The sequence below is a fragment of the Arachis stenosperma genome, chromosome 4 (assembly GCF_014773155.1).
Source record: "Arachis stenosperma cultivar V10309 chromosome 4, arast.V10309.gnm1.PFL2, whole genome shotgun sequence".
Classification (NCBI taxonomy): Eukaryota; Viridiplantae; Streptophyta; class Magnoliopsida; order Fabales; family Fabaceae; genus Arachis; species Arachis stenosperma.
The window spans coordinates 133212777-133219012 of NC_080380.1; the positions used below are offsets into that span (position 1 = coordinate 133212777).

The 6236-nt window shown below is 36.8% G+C and overlaps 1 non-coding gene across 1 annotated transcript; it reads right to left on the bottom strand.

Annotated features, from left to right (window-relative positions):
* Positions 1 to 4352: 4352 nt before the first annotated feature.
* On the bottom strand, positions 4353 to 4456 carry LOC130977887 (small nucleolar RNA R71). The gene has a single exon (XR_009085559.1). It is a non-coding gene; the product is annotated as a small nucleolar RNA R71 (small nucleolar RNA).
* Between the last annotated feature and the right edge of the window lie 1780 nt (positions 4457 to 6236).

Sequence of the window (6236 nt, forward strand, 5' to 3'; positions counted from 1 at the left end):
AAAATGGCCAGCAATATGTCGGCAATTTGCCAGTTTCACTAACCCAACCTCTCGTAAGTCACTTTTATTAAATAGTTGGTGCTGGTACCAAAGCTCCAATAGGTCGGTATGCAGCGTTCCCCCTCTAGAGTAAGCCAAAAGGGGTGCCGACCTTTGGTGGGCCGTACCATAAAATCCTTTTTCTTGAAACCATGAAACGAATCCTCAAACAAGTTGAAGATTTGTTAGTTCTACACGGCTCGGAATGAGTGATGCCCCTTTTTATGCTTCCCTTATTTTGAAGGCTTGGTTAAGAGGAAGAAGTAAAGAGAGACTTTAACGGAGGCCGGGAGCTCCAAGTAGTCGCACACCATCTTGAAGCAACAGATGGAGGCACAGCTATTTGGGTAAAGTTGTGAAGGCGCCACATCACACCGGTTTAGGAGAGACACGACTAAAGGAGAGAAAGGGATCCAAACCCCCAGGTTGGTGAACTTGGGCTTCTACACCCATAACCATTCAGCTACCCGAGGAGTCGACATATTGATGTAGCATATGTGCTCCTGATGAGCGGATAATTTATACGCTTTTTGGCATTGTTTTTAGGTAGTTTTTAGTATGATCTAGTTACTTTTAGGGATGTTTTCATTAGTTTTTATGCTAAATTCACATTTCTGGACTTTACTATGAGTTTGTGTATTTTTCTGTGATTTCAGGTATTTTCTGGCTGAAATTGAGGGACCTGATCAAAACTCTGATAAGGAGGCTGACAAAGGACCGCTGATGCTATTGGAATCTGACCTCCCAGTACTCGAAATAGATTTTCTAGAGATACAGAACTCCAAATGCCGCGCTCTTAATGGAGTTGGAAAGTAGACATCCAGAGCTTTCCAGAAATATATAATAGTCAATACTTTGTTTGAGATTTGACGACGTAAACTGGCACTCAACGCCAGTTCCATGTTGCTGTCTGGAGTCAAACGCCAGAAACACGTCACGAACCAGAGTTGAACGCCCAAAACACGTTACAACTTGGCGTTCAACTCCAAAAGAAGCCTCAGCTCGTGGATAGATCAAGCTCAGCCTAAACATACACCAAGTGGGCCCTGGAAGTGGATTTATGCATCAATTACTTACTCCTGTAAACCCTAGTAGCTAGTCTAGTATAAAATAGGACAGTTTACTATTGTATTTGACATCTTGGTTCATATCTGATTTTTACACATTGGTTTTTGATTTGGGGGCTGGCCATTCGGCCATGCCTGAACCTTGATCACTTATGTATTTTCAAAGGTGGATTTTCTACACACCATAGATTAAGGGTGTGGAGCTCTGCTGTACCTCAAGTTTTAATGCAATTACTACTATTTTCCATCCAATTCAATTCATTCCTGTTCTAAGATATTCGTTGCACTTCAACTTGATGAATGTGATGATCTGTGACACTCATCATCATTCTCACCTATGAACGCGCGTGACTGACAACCACTTCCGTTCTACCTTAGGCCGGGCGCATATCTCTTAGATTCCTTAATGAGAATCTTCGTGGTATAAGCTAGAATTGATGGCAGCATTCATGGGAATCCGGAAAGTCTAACCTTGTCTGTGGTATTCCGAGTAGGATTCCGGGATTGAATGACTGTGACGAGCTTCAAACTCCTGAAGGCTGGGCGTTAGTGACAGATGCAAAAGAATCAAGGGATTCTATTCCAACCTGATTGAGAACTGACAAATGATTAGCCGTGCTGTGACAGAGCATTTGGACCTTTTTCACTGAGAGGATGGGATGTAGCCATTGACAACGGTGATGCCCTACATACAGCTTGCCATAGAAAGAAGTGATGAGAAACTAGAAGGAAGAAGTAGGAAAGCAGTGATTCAGGAGGAGCACAGCATCTCCATACGCCTATCTAAAATTCTCACCATGGAATTACATGAGTAACTTTATCTTTATTTTACGTTTATCATTTATTATTTATTTTAGAAAATCCATAATCAATTGGTTAAATCCGCCTGACTGGGATTTACAAGATGACCATAGCTTGCTTCATACCAACAATCTCTGTGGGATCGACCCTTACTCACGAAAGGTTTATTACTTGGACGACCCAGTACACTTGCTGGTTAGTTGAGTGGAGTTGTGGAAAGAAAGTGCTAAGTTAATAGACGCACATACCAAAGTGCCATTGTTGATGATCATAATTTCGCCCACCAAGTTTTTGGCGCTGTTGCCGTGGATTGTTCGAGTTTGGACAACTAACGGTTCATCTTGTTGCTCAGATTAGGTAATTTTCTTTTCAAAAAGCTTTCAAAAAATTTTTCAAAAAATTTTTCTTTATTTTTGTTTCTCAAAAATATAATTTTTGAAAAATTTAATAAAAATACAAAAAAAATCATAAAATCATAAAAGACCAAAAATATTTTGTGTTTCTTATTTGAGTCTTGAATCAATTTTTAAGTTTGGTGTCAATTGCATGCTTTAAAAATTTTTCTTGCATTTTTTCGAAAATTTCATGCATTCATAGTGTTCTTCATGATCTTCAAGTTGTTCTTGATAAATCTTCTTGTTTGATCTTGATGTTTTCTTGTTTTGTGTTGTTTGTTATTTTTCATATGCATTTTTTGCATTCATAGTGTCCATGCATTAAAGATTTCTAAGTTTGGTGTCTTGCATTTTTTCTTTGCATCAAAAATTTTTCAAAAATATGTTCTTGATGTTCATCATGATCTTCAAAGTGTTCTTGGTGTTCATCTTGACATTCATAGTGTTCTTGCATGCATCATGAGTTTTGATTCATATCTTTCATATTGTGAGTCATTTTTGTTGTTTTTCTCTCTCATCATTAAAAATTCAAAAATAAAAAATATCTTTTCCTTATTTCTCTCCTAATTTTCAAAAATTTGAGTTGACTTAGTCAAAAATTTTTAAAATTAGTTGTTTCTCATAAGTCAAGTCAAATTTTCAATTTTAAAAATCTTATCTTTTCAAAACTTTTTCAAAAATTAAATCTTTTTTATTTTTCTTATTAATTTTCGAAAATTTAAAAATATTTTTTCAAAAAATCTTTTTCTTAATTTTATTTCTAATTTTCGAAATTACACTAACAATTAATGTGATTGATTCAAAAATTTGAAGTTTGTTACTTTCTTGTTAAGAAAGGTTCAATCTTTAAATTCTAGAATCTTATCTTTTAGTTTCTTGTTAGTTAAGTAATTAATTTTGATTTTAAAAATTAAATCTTTTTATCATATCTTTTTATCTTATCTTTTTATCATATCTTCTTATCTTATTTTTTTATCATATCTTTTTCAAAATTTTATCTTTTTCAAAAATTTGATTTAAAAATATCTTATCTAATTTCTTATCTTCTTATTTTTTCAATTTTGACTTTAATATCTTTTGCAACTAACTATTTGACTTTTTGTTTGTTTCTTATCTTTTTCAAAACCACCTAACTACCTTTCCCTCACCAATTTTCGAAAATACCTCCCTCTTTTTTCAAAAATTCTTTTTAATTAATTAATTATTTTAAATTTTAATTTTAATTATATCTTATCTTTAATTTTCAAAAATCACTAACTACTTTTTCAAAATTATTTTTGAATTCTCTCCCTCTTCTCTTCTTCTATTTATTTATTTATTTACTAATACTTCTCTTCACCTCTCTTCATCTCAAATCACTTCCCCTATCCTTACCCTTGTGTTGGGATCCATCCACCAAGTTCTTATCCCCTCTTCCTAACCCTTATCCCCTTCTTCTTCTACTAATAATAAGGATCCTCTTTGTCTATATCTAGAGGATTCCTCTTCCTTTTCTTTTTCTCTTCTCTTTCATATGAGCAGGAATAAAGAAAAAGGCACTCTTGTTAAAGCTGATCCTGAACTTGAAAGGACTCTGAAGAGGAAACTAAGAGAAGTTAAATTACAACAATCCAGAGGCAACCTTTCTGAAATTTTTGAACAAGAGAAGGAGATGGCAGCCGAACCCAACAACAATAATGCAAGGAGAATGCTTGGTGATTTCACAAAACCAACGTCTAAATTTGATGGAAGAAGCATCTCCATTCCTACCATTGGAGCAAACAATTTTGAGCTGAAACCTCAATTAGTTGCTTTAATGCAACATAACTGCAAGTTTCATGGACTTCCATCTGAAGATCCTTACCAGTTTTTAACTGAGTTCTTGCAGATTTGTGAGACTGTTAAGATGAATGGAGTAGATCCTGAAGTCTACAGACTCATGCTTTTCCCTTTTGCTGTAAGAGACAGAGCTAGAACATGGTTGGATTCACAACCTAAAGATAGCCTGGACTCCTAGGATAAACTGGTCACTGCCTTCTTGGATAAATTCTTTCCTCTTCAAAAGCTGAGCAAGCTTAGATTGGATGTTCAGACCTTCAAGCAAAAAGATGGTGAATCCATTTATGAAGCTTGGGAAAGATACAAGTAGATGACCAAAAAGTGTCCTTCTGACATGTTTTCAAAATGGACCATATTGGATATATTCTATTATGGTCTATCTGAGTTTTCCAAGATGTCATTGGACCATTCTGCAGGTGGATCCATTCACCTAAAGAAAATGCCTGTAGAAGCTCAAGAACTTATTGATATGGTTGCAAATAACCAATTCATGTACACTTCTGAGAGGAATTCTGTGAATAGTAGAACGCCTCAGAGGAAGGGAGTTCTTGAAATTGATGCTCTAAATGCCATATTGGCTCAGAACAAAGTGTTGACTCAGCAAGTCAACATGATCTCTCAAAGTCTGAATGGATGGTAAAATGCATCCAACAGTACTAAAGAGGCAGCTTCTGAAGAAGCTTATGATCCTGAAAATCTTACAATGGTAGAGGTTAATTACATGGGTGAACCTTATGGAAGCACCTATAATTCATCATGGATAAATCATCCAAATTTCTCATGAAAGGATCAACAAAATCCTCAACATGGATTTAATAATAGTGGAAGAAACAGGCTCAGCAATAACAAGCCTTTTCCATCATCTTCTCAGCAACAGACAGAGAATTCTGAGCAAAGCACCTCTAGCTTAGCAAATATAGTCTCTGATCTGGCTAAGGCCACTTTAAGTTTCATGAGTGAAACAAGGTCCTCCATCAGAAATCTGGAGGCACAAGTGGCCAGCTGAGTAAGAAAGTCATTGAAACTCCTCCCAGTACTCTCCCAAGCAATACTGAAGAGAATCCAAAAGGAGAGTGCAAGGCCATTGACATAGTCAACATAGCCGAAAGCACAAGGGAGGAGAAGGACGAAAATCCTAGTGAGGAAGACCTCCTGGGACGTCCCTCAAGCAAGAAAGAGTTCCCTATTGAGGACCTAAAGGAATCTGAGGCTCATATAAAGGCCATAGAGATTCCACTAAATCTTCTTCTGCCATTCATGAGCTCTGAAGACTATTCTTCCTCTGAAGAGGATGAAGATGTAAATGGAGAGCAAGTTGCTCAATATTTAGGAGCTATCATGAAGCTGAATTCCAAGTTGTTTGGAAATGAGACTTGGGAAGGTGAACCTCCCTTGCTCATTAGTGAACTAAATACATGGATTCAGAAAACTTTACCTCAAAAGAAACAAGATCCTGGTAAATTCTTAATACCCTGTACCATAGGCACCATGACCTTTAATAAGGCTCTGTGAGACCTGGGGTCAGGCATAAATCTTATGCCACTCTCTGTAATGGAGAAACTAGGAATCATTGAGGTACAGCCTGCCTTATTCTCATTACAATTGGCAGATAAGTCAGTAAGACAAGCTTATGGATTAGTAGAGGATGTGTTAGTAAAGGTTGAAGGCCTTTACATCCCTGCTGATTTCATAATCTTAGACACTAGGAAGGAGGAGGATGAATGCATCATCCTGGGAAGACCTTTCCTAGCCACAGCAGGAGCTGTGATAGATGTTAACAGAGGAGAATTAGTCCTTCAATTGAATGGGGACTACCTTGTGTTTAAGACCCAAGGGTGTTCTTCTGTAAACATAGAGAGGAAGCATGAAAAGCTTCTCTCAATACAGAGTCAGACAAAGCCCCCATAATCAAACTCTAAGTTTGGTGTTGGGAGGCCACAACCAAACTCTAAGTTTGGTGTTGAGAAGACCTTACATTCAGACTCTAAGTTTGGTGTTGGGAGGACTTCATCATGGTCTGAACTTCTCTAAGGCTCCATGAGAGCCCACTGTCAAGCTAGTGACATTAAAAGAGCGCTTGTTGGGAGGAAACCCAAATTTTTATTTTTCTAATTTT